Raw genomic sequence first — 15,142 nt, forward strand, 5'->3', positions numbered from 1 at the left:
GAGACGATTGAGACCCCTTCATTTAAACTCTGGGCACGGTTTGGTAATTATATGAGGCAAATAAACAGTATTTTATTTTTTTGCTTTTTTTTTTCATTTTAAAAGTGTTATATAGCGCTAGCTTGACCCGTAGGTATCAGAGCACTTTACATACATGCTGGAAAAAACAGAAGGAAATTGCATTACATAGTAGGCAGGCAGTAAGAAAGAAGAATCAGGGATAAAAAAATGCAGCATGAAAAATAAGTAAACAGTGCATTGGAGGGGGAGAGAACAAAAAAAAAGGTGGTTAACAGTCTGGTACCAACTATCCTTGAATGTCAAGAGAGAGAGAAGTGAACTCGGATATTGAAGTCTGAGGGCCTTATTATCAAGCAAGGGCGATACATGAGCGTTGCCAGAAAACGATTAGTGAGCTTTTGGAGTCCCTGTTAGGATGGCGGTCCCGTAGTCGATTTTAGAGAGAACTAGTGATTGGACTACTGTCTTGAGGTCATCATGGGGAAGAAAAGGTTTCAATTTCTCGTGGTGTCCCGCAGTTCTACCAGCAGTGTGTGGGCTAAGTGACGTTTTTTAAAGAAGAACGAGTTGCATTGCTCGTCCTAGAGGTTCATGGTTTTGGTCCGGAAGATGATTTTACTGGATTCTTCCCTGAAGTGCTCCGTGAGCACTTTTCAGGTTTCATCCAGATTGTCATCCACGTCCCATCCCCTGAGCTCGAGTTCTTACAGTTGCTGCAGTTTGCTCCGCAGCTTTCTAAACAACCTCTTCTTTTTCCTTGCAGCAGCTCTGCTTGCATCCTGGAAGAAGTTCCACAACCTGTCCTTCACCCATTTCCATCACTTGCTGAAAGAGGTCTCTCATTTCTCTCCACTCTACATACACAGCTCTGAGGTTCGCCCCTAACTCCTTGTTTTCCAGCAACGAGCAGTTCAGCTTCCACGATCCTGGTCTGGTGGGGAACATCCCTGCAAGTTCCCTCTCAAAACTGGCTGCTCTGTGGTCAGAGAAGTAGACGGTGACCTTGGAGCTTCGACCATGCTTTACCGTTAGGGAAGTGAATAGGAAGCTGATCTCTGATTGCACGGATCTGTCCGGCCTACTCCAAGAAACATTCCTAGCATTCGTCCACATGCTCCCAATGACATCCTGGAGAGGTGTCTCACCTATAATCTTCACCAACAGCCTGGATGTCACATTCATCCCTGCAGAGCCTGACCCAGGGCGTCCATCCAACTCTACTATGCAGTTAAAATCATCATCCATCAGAATGGTCCTGGAGGTCATGAGTTGCATCCTGAGCACTCTGAACATCTCGAGTCACTCATTCTTCTCTGGGGGGGAGAGACATTGATGAGCCTAACAGGCTCACCAGCCACGACCAGCACTCTGCCATTGACCTGCTTGGTGACCTTGTCCATGGTGAACTGCCTCCCCTTGATTAGAATGGCCACTCCAGATGATTTGTAATTGTTTCCTCCAGACTAAAATGATGGGACATGCGTCCACTGCTGTTTGAGCTGGGTGTACAATTGGGCGAGCGGAATTCTGCACTTCTGCAGAAAGCAGATATCTAGGTTCTGTGCAGCCAGGAAGCGCAACGTGCCAACCCACCTAACCTGAACCTTCAAGCTCCTGACGTTTAGGGTGAACAATAATATAGCCATTGTCTCACCGATAACAGTCAGTGTCCGGTTTCTGAACCTTTCTGTGAGGAGGGCTACTAAACCGCAGGGTACTGAACCATCTGTAGGCCCTCTATCACTGGTGCTGTCTCTTCTGGGCTTTCAATGGAGAGCTCCATGGTGGCTTCTGTGACATCTATCCACACGATGGTGTCCTCCTTGTCCTTCTCCTACTTTTCTGCTCTGGCATCTGCTGCTTCACTGATCATCTGGTGCAGCCTCTGCAGGTCCTCTCGGATAGCATCTACGGGATCGTTCAGGGTGTTCCCGTCATCCTCCATGTTGCTGTCCTCCATTCCAGAGTCCACGGTGATGTATCCGTCCTCTGTCTTCCTGTGTTCTTGGGCCTTGATGAGCTTCTTCCGGGAGTATAAGTCATCCTTCCTACTCCTTGTGCTCTTCCTCTTGTTCCGGGGGAGGGTCTGGTCTCCCGTATCCTCCTTGTTGATGTCGGGTCAGCCTTGATGTCAGTTGGTGGCGGATTGGTTCCTGTCTTCCCTCCTGACCTGGTCTACCTCCTTTGCTCCTCTTTTTTTTCCTTCTCCTTCTTTCCTTTGTCCCGCAGCATCTGCAATCTGACTTTCTTCTATTCCTCCTCTATCACCTGGTCAGCGTCGCTCCTGATGCTGTTATCTGGGTGGGACTTCTTTCTCTTGTTGTTCTTCTTCTTACCCTTTGCCTTGGCTGGGGCCTCCTTCTCTCCTTCCCCTCCTTTCTTGGTGCCTGCTTCTGGCTCTGGGTCCAGCTCCCTCTGGTTTTCCGTTGGTTGGGCCTCAGGTGCTCCTTCCTCGGGGTCTCCATTGGAGCACTTGGCTCCCATTGCTTCTTCCTCCTCCATTGGGGGTGTTGGTTCCTCTGCTGTAGCTGGTTCTGCAATTGGGTCCACTTGGGGTTGTGCTGGGCCTGGTCCTTGAGGTGGCACCACCTTCAGTGCTGGTTTCTTCTGCTCGACCTTTCTGGTTGGCTCTGATTTCTTGTCCACTTCTTTCCTTGCAGCCTTCAGGATTCCGTTCACCTTGACATTGGCGGTGGGATCCACCTGTGGTGTAGGTCTTTGGCTTGTCCAATTTGGGGCACTGGTAGTGCATGTGTCCTTCTCCTCCACAGAAGTTGCACATCTTGTTGACCCTGAAGAACTTCTTCGGGCACTCTCTTCCCTTGTGGCCCACTGCCTTGCACTTCCTGCAGGTGAAGGGTGGTCCCTAGTGCCTGATCCTCACTTAGTCGGCTCCTAGGTAGAAGCTTGTCAGTGGGTGTTTCATTCCTTCACTCCCTGCAGGGTCTTTGTGGAGGTCGATGGTTGCTCGCCAGGTCATGTTCCATATTCCGTTGCTGTCCCTGACCTTGGTGGGTCCATTCATGATGGTGCCGTACCTCTGGAGTAGTGACACGATGTCTGTATCTGGGATGCGGGGATAGGTCATCTCAAATGTCACCCCCTTCTCCGTTGTTGCCAGTGCCCATCCTGTAGTCAGGCTGGAGGTGCTGTTGGGTGTCTTCCTCTTCTACCCCTGGAAGAAATCCCAGTTCTTCCTAAAGAGAGGATGGGTGATGAACTAAGGAGAAATATCATGCCTGACGAGGATGTCTGGCAGCTCAGCACCTCATTCACAGGGACTCCTGCTGGCTTGTGGACCTTGTTCAAGAACAAGACCCTGTCCAGTCTGGGCCCTTCCTTGTCCCTTACCTCCCACTGCATTACCTGGGTATGCCAGTGGGAGACATTGTACCCATTGAAGGGTTCAGGGGTGGTCCCTTGCCAGGTCCCTGCCTCGCTCTGCCCCCCACTCCCTGGTTTGTTGGCATTGAGGTTTTCAGGTGCACCTGCCTTAAGCCCTGAGTCCTTCGGGGCACCAGCCTTCCCAGCGCTGGTGCTTGGTTCTAGAGGTGCAGCCTTGCTTGCCTCCTTGCCGCCCTCCCCAGGGGACTTGGGGTTGGGCTTCTGGGCTCCCGGGGTGGGCTTGCCATCTGTGATGGTCACTGGGGCTCCAATGTCCATTTCGTCACCCAGTTGTTGGATTTTAGGCTTACTGGTAATTTTGGGGTTACTGCTGGGTTTACCATTGTGACCTGGGGTCCTCAGGTGTCTTGCAGCAGACTAAAATAGTGGGCAGTGCAAGAAACACTGTATAGTCATGCCCTAGAGCTAAGGCAAGGGTTATAGGGGTTACCGCCTAAGCATAAATCCCCTCATCAGAGGTCTGGGTGCTGCACAGGCCTGTGAAGGGTGTTATGAGAGGTTTTAATCCTCCAGCATTAGTCCACCGAAGCACCAGGAAAGAGAGAAATTAAGGAGCGCAATGTTTCCGGTGCTCTAACGCTTACTACAGGTCCTTCGGGGCCCTTTTTTGTGCTCCTAATGAGCAAAACAGACACCAGCACGCTGGCGCCCCTCCTCCTGCTTAATTAAACGCTAGTCGTGTCGACAGCAAATGTATTCCCTTTTTAAGTACAAGTCATAGTTACTATAACATCAATTTTACTTGCATAAAAATTGTGCGTTTAAACTAATAAGAACAGATACTACTCTTGATCTTAGTCAAAAGGCAGAGATGGCTTGTGTTACTGCACCTCTGTGCTGTAGATTCATCAGGGACATCTAAAAACTACGGCCCATATTATCAAGGGGGTTTATCTTTAAAAGCCAAGAAAGTGGAGATAAAATTATCTCCCTATTACCTAGCTGTCGCTAACACCAGTTAATGACAGCTAGTAGGAGATAGCGACCATCTTGGGCCCCACTTTGCATGTCAGTGATATTTATCATTAATGATATGCAAAGTGAGCGTGCCAAGATGTTAGCGACTAGAAACAGTCGCTAACATCGCTATCTCCTATTTCCAACTTTTGGAGATATTCGCGCTAAGCGCGAATATCTCCAAATGCTAACACCTGCCCTGAGCAGTTCTTAGCCATGTTTTCCAATGGGAGGTGGATAACATGGCTAAGAGTATTAGCTCAGTAATGCATGAATATCGCGGACTTTTCAGCGATATTCATGCATTGCGGCCGATTTGTATCGCATTTGCGATAAACCTTGGTAATACCAAGGTTTATCTGCGATAAAAATCACCGCAGCTCAGCTGTACATTTTTGTCTCTAACCAAGCAATAGCGATAATTATCGCTATTGCTTGGTAATATGCCCCTACCTGTGTTACTGCACGTTTGTGCTGGTGACTCATCAGGGATGTCTAGTAATGGCTTGTGTTCTTGCACCTTTGTGCTGTTGATGCACCAGGGACATCCAGTAACAGCCTTTGTCACCGCACACTTACTTCTGGACGTAAAGTTTTGTATAATGACAGGACACATGGAAACAAGAGAACAGGAGCAGTGCAGCACAATATTTACTAAATATGGCTGCTGCCTCTCTCTTCCCCAGCGCTGGTGCACGAACAGGCTGAATTGCAGCACTACACACACCTTTGTTCAATATGTACAAGGCCACTGAATTTTGCAATTTTGCGGCAACAACGTTTTCCACAGTTATGGATTTGCAGCATTTTCCTTATTACCCATCGTCTGCTGCATAATCTGCCTGAATGGTCTATACACAGATCACTTTATAGATGGCGGGTATTAGCTGTTATGGCTGCATTTATCCTCACACTTCTCTTCTACACCCATGACTAAATGCAACCACACGTTGTTTAGGGCACAACTTCGGCCATATCACTGTGCTGTACTACCACACTTCTTTCCATCCATTAAAACAGAATGCTTAAGGAAGCCATCACTCACTTGTTTTATCTTCAAATTCCTGCAGAGGCTTAGCCACAAAACATATTAGGAGCATTATTCTGGTCCTGACAGTTGATATAAAAAACTTCGGGGCATATTATCAATGGGCTTATCGCCACTTTAGCGGGACTTTTTCCACGCTAAAGCGGCGATAATTTCATCGCCCTATTAGCAAGCTGTCGCTAACAGCAGTTAGCGACAGTTTGTAGGAGATAGCGAGGGGTTTGGGGCCCGCTTTGCATGTCAGTGATATTTATCGCTGATGACATGCAAAGTGGGCGTACCCAATCTGTTAGCGACTGAAAGCAGTCGCTAACATCGCTATCGCCTATTATCAACACAGGCACATCGATAAAAAAACTAACGCCTGCTCAGACCACTTCTTAACCTGTATATCCAATGGGAGTTGGATATTCAGGTTATGACCCTATTGGCGTTAATGCCTGAATAGCGCTGAATTTCCAGCAATATTCACGCACTGAGCCGCTATCGCCGGATATTTTATCGCATTTGAGATAAACTTTGCTAATAGCACGTTATCTCAGCGATAAAATCCGGCGATGTGCGGCGATAAAAAAAATATCGCTAAGCTCATTTAGCGATAAATATCGCTAGTTGTTGGTAATATGCCCCTCCCTGTGTAGACTGCACAAAAAATACGCACTGTTCCATCTATGGCACTCCACGAAATAGCATGCTACCCAACCACAAATGCGCATCAGCGGCTCAATAGGAGTATGAGGCGCTCAATAAATACAACTACAATACAACATACTTGAGCCCAACAGCACTGCGAGGCTATACAGGGTAAGAGACAGTCCAAAATATATTGACAAAACCTCCTTCTAACTCTAACGTATAGACTTTAATCAGACACTGATTGAAATTTATGTGTAAAATTCCAACCCATGTGCAAATGGACGTTTGTACACATATCAAAATTCTGATTTGTGTATCAATTATCCCATTCTGCAATTTTCCCCTGACAGATTTCACCAAAGAAATGCTGAAGCAATCTATCAGGTTAAAATGCTAAGTGACGGATTGTGAATTTGGCGGTACGACTGCCAGACCGCCGTTGTGGTGGTCGGGAGCACACCACCAATCCGGCAACATCCCGATCACCACATTACGAGTTAACCACCGGGCCGGCGGTGTGCCAGTAGTGGTCTTGAGGCAGTGTTATGTTTCGGCCCACAGAGTGAACCTGTAGGCAATGCCGCCACACTGTTGTGTGCGCGCTGTTACCAGTCACCATGTGTGCGTACAACAGTGCAGGCATAGGGGGCACAACATGTGCCCCAGCCACAATGACCAATGAGGAAAAGCACCCAGGAGCCCAGTTTGGGGCCCCTTACCTTCCTTCCCACAGACCTTTTCGTGGTGGGGTCCCCAACTTGGAAATGGCATGGTGGTGCCGGCATCGGCACCACATCCAATCCCCCACCCTCCCCACCGCTGCTACCACAGGATCCAGGATCCTGGCATTGGCGGAGGTCTTGTGGCGGTCCAACCGCCATGTTTGTAACCGGGTGGTTGGGCCACCTATCAGCAGCGGTGTTCCTGCCGCCGAAGGCAGTCCCTGGACTGCCAAACTCATAATCAGCCCTTAAGACATAAATGCAAAACATGCACTAATCATTGTGGAAAAAAACAATGACACATGTTTGGCTTCATTCTGAGGTGGGAAACTTAGGAGAAGTTAGGGTACTGGTAATTACCATGTGGCCTGGTTATCACCCAGCATAATCATGATGATATCCATTAATGTATATAGCTTAAAATATTTAGTCTTAGTTTGAGGTCACCAATCCCACCAAGTTTGTCCATTTTCCATTGAAGGGTTTAGGGGCGGTCCCTTGCCTGGTCCCGGCCTCACTCTTCTCACTCTCCTTGGGTTGGCAGCATTTAGTTTTTCAGGTGCATTAGAAAGAGAGAAGGGGCTGTGTTGTGTGGTGTGTCGATATGTGTATGTGCAAGTGTGAGTGTGTCTGGGTAGATTGACAAGACCCATCTATTCTGTCTATTTTCCTGCAGTCACCAGCTGGGACTTTCTTCTTGCTAGCTACATAAGTAATCAAAGTCATGCATAGATTTTGACAAAGACCACAAGACTCACCTGATATGTCAAATGCCCTGCCTATTATATCCGTGTTGACCACACTTAGGGTGACAGATAAAATCTGATGGAAAGTCAGCAGATCTGGCAGAAGGGATCAGCCTAACGGCTCTGACCCTTAGACAGAACACCGCCCACCCTGTTTAGAGATGCCCATCTGCTGGAATGTCTTTGCTATGAGGGCAGCCACAGCAGCAGCGCATCCTTCAGCGCATAGCAAGTTTGCTGAGCGGGCACCATTATCACCATTATCCCACCATACCACTGAACTCTTTGAGCTACTGACCAGCCTCAATATGACTCAGCAAGTTACTACACCCACCCACATAAAGAGTCACATTCTCGACCATATTTGGTCTCATAACCTCACTCTATCTAGCCCAATAATCTCCCCTTGCATCTGGTCAGATCACCACCTGATTGGTGTCACTGTCACAGTCAAGGGGAGGGTCAAGCCCCCAATATTGGCTGGAGGGCTGTCCCGCAAATGGAGCACCTACGACTCCCAAGGTTTTATGGATTCCCTGGCCAGTACACTCCCCATCGTCGAAGCCAACCACAATGTCGACTCAATGGGGGCAGACATCACCAACTGCCTACAGTCGGCCAGCAATAGGTATGCCCCCCCTCACCAAATTCTCGCGTGCAAGGCATGGCAACGCCCATAAATGGTTCTCCACTGACCTTAAGGCACAAAAGCTTAATCTCCGCCAACTTGAACGGAACTGGAGATGCGGCTACTCCACGGTATACAGACTGCTCTTTGTGGCGGCCCGAAAAAAATTTAAAAGCGCGATCTCCTCGGCCAAAGCAGCACATGTCTTGGAAAGAATTCACCTAGCCCATAACAAATCAAAGGAAATTTTGTAAATCATGAATGACTTCACCAATGATGACAGAATCTTACCTGCGCAGGCCCCTACTCAAGAGACATGTAATTCTCTAAACACCTTCTTAGTCGAAAAAATCGTGACTATCAAGAATAGCATCCCCCTTCCCACTTCTGCCAGCTCATCGGACCCTACCCTTTTCAATCCACTCTCATTTAGACACTTCCCCGCCATCAGCCTGAGCATCCTCTCAGAGCTCTTAACCCGCATAAAATCGGGCTCTCCAAACGACTGCTGTCCTCCCCGTCCTCAGCGATATCTTCTCAACCCTACCTCACAGCATCCTCCCTTTCCTGAACGAATCCCCTGGCAAGGGCTTTGTTCCTAGTACCTTAAAGGAGGCTATACTGGTTCCCCTACTGAAGAAACCTGGGGAGGACCCCACCAACCTTTCTAACTACTGCCCCATCTCTCTTTTGCCTTATTTGGCAAAGATTCTGGAGGCCCATGTAATTAATCACCTTTCTAAGTTCATCGAAAGCTCCAGTTTCCTCGAACCCAACCAAGCAGGCTTTAGGCCTGCACATTCTACAGAGACCGTCATCTTAGCAGTATTAGATACTCTGAGGGGTAACGCCGACGTGGGGGCTCTGCAGGCTTTGGTGCTCTTGGATCTATCAGTCGCGTTCGACACGGTGGACCACAACATCTTGCTTCACCATGTCGGACAAGCTGGCATCCAGGGCCCTGTCTTCGAGTGGATTAAGTCATTCCTCTCAGGGAGATCACAAACGGTCCGCCTGGGTCACCACACGGCCACCAAGACACCTACAGTATGCGGAGAACCCCAGGGATCCTCTCTCTCACCATTGCTATTTAATTTGTATCTCCGGTCATTGATCCACTCACTAAAAAATTGGAAGATCTTCAGATCATCTTCCCTCTAGATTCCCCTAACGCCGTAACAGAATTCCAAGCAGTGATGCTCCACATACAGCAGTGGATGAATCACAATCAGCTTAAACTTAATCCTGGGAAAACGGAACTCATTTTGCCAGGAAACAGTGTGGCATACTGGGGCCCACACTTCTGGCCATCTGTACTAGCCCCCCCCCCCCCCCCTACACCTTCAGGCCTGGTGAAGAGCCTAGGGGTGGTTATCGGCTCCGACCTCTCCCTTAAAGGACATGTGGGGGCAGTGATCTCCTCTAGCATGTTTCAGCTGGGTAAAATTAGAAATATTTCTCACCTGGTATCGCACGCGGCCCTTGTGCAAGTGGTGATCTCCTTGGTGCTATCTCGCCTTGACTTCTCCAACTCCCTTTACCTTGGTTTACCTCAGTCCTTGCTTCACCGCCTCCAAATTGTTCAAAACCAGGCGGCAAGACTAATATACAAAACCCCTAGATGGCAATCGGCCAGGCCCCTGCTGCGTAAACTGCATTGGTTACCCATTGAAAAAAGAGCTGCTTTCAAGACAGGCTGCCTAATTTTTAAAACACTCCATTGCAATAGCCCTGAATTCATGAAGGGACTCATTGTAAAGCACTGCCTGGCCCGCAATCTCCGCTCAGCCTACCTCCACTTACTTGTCACCTCCACCATCAAACAGAAGAAAATAGGCGGTCGCAGGTACGCATACTTGGCACCCAGGCTTTGGAATTCCCTCTCCTTGGCGATTAAGACCAGTATCAACTTACTGAGCTTTAGAAAGGGCCTAAAGACCTGGTTATTTTCTCAGTCCTGTTAACCTGCTTTGCCGTGCCTTCTTCATACATACCTAGCGCCAAGAAACTTATGGTGTCAGTGCGCTTTACAAATTCATACTAACATAACATAACATGACATAACATAACATCCCTCGCCTAGATGAACGAGTTGAGAAAAACTGAAAGTGTGCCATCTGTGTAACTGCTTATCTCCCACAGTGACGCAGCATCCATTGACCATGTCTGACCTTCCAGCGCATGCCTGGGGGAGAGAGGCAATTGATTTATTTGGGCCCTTAGAAAAAAGACGTCATCTCATGGTAGTCATTGATGAATACTCAAGTTTTCCTTTGGTGGAAGACTTATGATCGACAAGCCATGACAAAGTCTTCGAGCAGCTTGATGACATCTTTGCAGCGTGGGGCATCCCTGCTATGATCAAAACAGATAATGGCCCGCCTTTGAATAGCAAAGATTTCAGAGAGTTTCTTGTTGCCTCAATATCAAGCAACAAAGGAGCACGCCTCTCTGGCCCCAGGCCAACGGTGTTGTTGAATTATTTATGGGTACCCACAAGATTGTAATTCAACAAGCCTCAATGGAGGGGTTCGATCTAAAACAAATCAGGAGTCAAGCCCTTCGTGCCTATCGATCAACTGCTCACTCTGCCGCTGGTGAGAGTCCTGCCACCTTGCTATTTGGGAGAGCAATTGGTACTAAGCTACCACAATGGACTGATTGATAAATGCAGATAAGAATTGTGTCACAGACACTTCTCAAAAGAAAACCTATGCTGATCAGCACTGACACGACCAGGAAACAGTGTTCAATAGAGCGGACGTGGTACTCGTCAAACAGAAACGAAAGTGCGAAATTGATACCCCATTTGCTGTTGATCCTCTGGGAGTTTTAACGACCAAAGGACATTTGGTGACTGCTTATTGTCCCGGAAAGTCCATCAAACAGGACTTGTCACACTTTAGAAATTTGCTGTGGTGTTTGCCTGCTCTTTAGAGCGGGAGTGAGGCAATCCCACCTGAACATCCAGATCAAGCATCAGATCCTATGTCATCAGCTAATGATCCATGTACCTCTCAACCACCTCATACTACCCAATCTGGCAGACCAGTGCAAGTGCATTGACAACTCATTGAAGAAATATGATGTTAATGTTGTTTGTACTTTTTTTTATTTAACATGGGGGTAGATATAGTGTCTTTAAGATTATGAGTGCTAGGACTCTTGTGGGTCTTGGAGGACTTTAAAAAGGATTTATATAGGCAGCTAAGATGTGGCTATTAAAGTCATGAAGCAATGCGTACAGTTATTTGATCGTATGCTGAAGAAAAAAGACATCTGATACAGAGCTCCATGGGGTCTATTTACTAAGGGGCATATTTACAAGGAGCCTTTGCAGCTGTTGCATCATTTTTATTTACTCACTGGCTGCGCATTCTTTGCTGCATATTTACAAGGTGTTGCATCTAGGCAAATGTGTCACTTTTAGATGGCCTGCATTGTTTTATACCTTTGTCGGAATTGCTGTGTCACGTTAGAATTAATATATGCAAGGTAGGCGTTCCCATGTAAAATCCCTGTAAAACGGACTCAGTGGTATTTATAATTTGTTGAAAAAGTGACGTATCGCCGGGAAGCAGTCTGCTGCACTTGCAATGTGAAACATTGGCTGTGGCATAGGAGTCTGACCAGCTGAATTGACTTCCAACAATGTAATCTACAAGGAATTCACGTCCCGTCAAAGGGTATGTGCACACATAAGGTGAGTAACACAAAAAATGTCACCTTATACAACATTGAGGACTTCTATTCAAACACATAGTAGCCTCACACTATATGTCACACATATGTACATATAGTGGTACACAGAAGTACACAATGCCCACTTGTATGAGAGACATACTGGACCAATGTAAATAGAGTCCAAGGTGAGTTTATGACCTGGTCCCCATACAGTACGCTATGTGCGTCAGTCAATACTGACGCTTCGCCTCTGTTTTTGTAACGCATTGCTGTAGTGGCATCAGTTGTATGTCGCATTCCCAAGTCCTTGTAAATGTAAATTGATACTTGTATAGCGCACTACTCACCCGCAAGGGTCTCAAGGCGCTTGTACAAATACCGCTGTGGAGCCCATCCTGGCTTTCCCTGTGAGGCGTCCACTCCTGGGCACCCCCAAGGTGGAGGCCAGGCATCCTTAGCGTTGTGGGGGCCGTTGTTGAGATTAAGCAAGCTATTGCCCAGAGTTGCAGAGTGGGACTCATGATTGGAATAGGCACCGAGGCAAGAATTATCAGGTCCGTGGAATTTTGAGCCCAAGACCCGCCGAGGCAGGGAATTGAACCCTGGTCCCAGGCTAGACCTCTGCATCAGGGTCTGCCGCTCTAATCATTGAGCCACGTAAATCTGGGAATGCATCAAAATCTATTGGTATTGCATGGGAACACCCACTGCAACGCCCATGGGACGCCTCTTTGACCAAGAGTAAGGCAATGCAGGCACTGGTGCTGTTTTGCCTTACTCCATAGCTATGAGGCTATGAAAATCCACGTTAAGTGGCTTTGGCTTTGTGTGGCCTTGTAAATATGGGTCTGCACTCTACTGCGCCTCTGCATCAAGAAAAGTGACGCAGCCGCCTAGCAGGCTCCTTGTAAATATGCCCCTTAGTCTAAGCATAGTTCTTGTTTCTGGAAGGGTATCCTTCCAGTCCAAACCTATGTTAGACTCACACAGACACCCTTGCACTATGGTGCAAAGGTGTGTCCATAGCGCATGGCTGCACATTTCTGTACTGGTGTTAGGGAGAGCAGGCGTGGCCCGTGCAGGTCAGAGTGGTGAAGCAGGGGGGTGGGGGAGTCAACATATGACAGCAAGGGAAACTTTAAAAAAGAAGAAAAACATGATTTACTTTAAGTTTTCCTCGTGGTTGTATGTCGCCATGGTTGTCTTTTATTTAAATTTAAGTTTCCATCGTCGCCATATGTCGCCATGGTTGTCTTTTTTTTTACTTTAAGTTTCCCTCATTGCCGTATGTCGACTCCCCCCACCCCGCTCCACCGCTCTTACCTGCACTGGCCACGCCTGAGGGAAAGGGGAGGAGAGTGCCATATTTATGTAAATACAGTGCTCTCCAGCTCTCCTTCTCAAGCAGCACAGCATTTGCGGCTGCTGCACTGCGCTGCGTGACAAACTAGTAAATCCGGCACTGGTGTGGCGTGTTCATTAGAATGCTCCCAGGCTGGTGAGAACGCTGCAAATACAATTGGTTACTAGTACATCTTTCTTATAAATGTGTCTAGGTGGCGCTGTATTCTGACCCACAGTGAATAATGGCCATTTAATTTCAAAACATTTCTTTCCTATTTTTTTGCAGTTTTATATAGTGCGATGCTGGCCCGAGAACACTTAAGCGCTTTACAAGACAAGAGGATGTGGTCCATTGGCTAGACTGCCGACTTTGGTGCTGGAAACCAAGGTTTGAGCCTTAGAGTCGCGTCCACATTCTGGGCAAATCACCTAGGGGCATATTAGCAAGAACATCCTTAAAATGATCGCAGTTTTAGTGGCAGAATACTGCAGCTATAACACCGATAATGGGCTTGCTGATATGCGTTATAGAATTTCAATATGTCCAGGTTAGATGTCCTGCAGATCTAACCTGGGCTTCTATTGGAATTCTGAAACGCATATTAGCAAGCCCATTATCGCCGATGCTAAAACTGCGATAATTTTAACGAGGTTCTTGCTAATATGCCCCTTAATCTCCCCGTGCCTGAATGTGTCCTTGTGCATTGTAAATGGTGCTCATGTAAAGCGCTCCAATACCTTCAGGTCAGTTCGCGCTATAAAAATCTGCATTAAAATAAAAAATCAAATGAACAACCAGACACATTTTCAGGCACGAGGAAGAGTGATTTTCTCAGAATCCCCTGTGTTGGGCGGAAGCCGTCATCCGATCCGGGTCACCGGCTCCAAAATGTGCAGCTTTTGCTGCTGTTCTGCGGGTGAGCCCCATTAAGTGACCCGAAAACACCGCTGTGGGAAGAGGGTGGACTGACCCGGCGGTGACTGGGCCGGTCAGACCCCTCGGACCCCCTGCAGTAGCTTGAGCTGCGAGAGAGGCGGAGGAATGGGCGACTTAACAACCAGAGCTGCGACCCTGGAGCAAGGGTTCGAGTCCCGGCTGCGGCTCAACCGCAAATCACGGAAAGACCCCGCGGGTAATTAAATATTTATTTAAAACTGCCCATTTGTAGTGGAGGCAGACTATGCTCTTGTAAAGCGTTGTAATACCTAGAAAAACATAATTGCGCAACGACAGCAACAAAAGTAAACCCTTATACACTCCCGAGGGTCACGTGTGTTGTCACGTGGGTTCCAGTAGGGTTTATTTACATACCCACAATCCTCTTTCACTTGTAAGCCTTCTTATATAGTTGAAGTAATTAACAAGAAGAAATTCGAGTTAAAGAGTTTGCTATCTCCATAGTATTCACTTAGTGCTTGATGTTGGGACAGATCCCTGGCTTGAGCTGCGCGAGAGGCGGAGGAATGGGCGACTTAACAACCAGAGCTGCGACCTGGACCGGGGTTCGAGTCCCGGCTGCGGCTCAACAGCCTGTTACTCTTAGAAAATCACGTAAAGACTCCGCGGGTAAATAATATGTTTAAAAAGTTTCCCGTGTGAGATGGATGTAACGTAATGCAATACTCGTGTAAAGCGTTCTATTATATCTAGAGCACACTTTGCGCAATGAGAGCAACAAAAGTAAACCTCTGTTACTCTCCCGAGGGTCACGTGTGACTAAGAAGTCTTGTCACGTGTGGTTCCTGTAGGACTCATTTGCATACCCACAATCCCCTGTCACTTGTTATCCCTCTTATGCTCTTGAATTGATTTTACCACTTAATCAGATCACAATCTCAATCAAAAAGTATTCACTGAGACATGTTTTAAGTACTCATATAATTTTGTGTCCCACACTGAGAGTCCAAGGAGTTGTGTTCCCTCCGCCCTCTGTTTCAGTCATTTTCTGTC

At 47.5% G+C, this 15,142-nt stretch overlaps 1 pseudogene; it reads right to left on the reverse strand.

Moving 5' to 3' along the window:
• Positions 1-4,129: 4,129 nt before the first annotated feature.
• Positions 4,130-4,244, reverse strand: LOC147746952 (U2 spliceosomal RNA; annotated as a pseudogene).
• Between the last annotated feature and the right edge of the window lie 10,898 nt (positions 4,245-15,142).

Source organism: Lissotriton vulgaris, chromosome 1_1, assembly GCF_964263255.1.
Source record: "Lissotriton vulgaris chromosome 1_1, aLisVul1.2, whole genome shotgun sequence".
Classification (NCBI taxonomy): Eukaryota; Metazoa; Chordata; class Amphibia; order Caudata; family Salamandridae; genus Lissotriton; species Lissotriton vulgaris.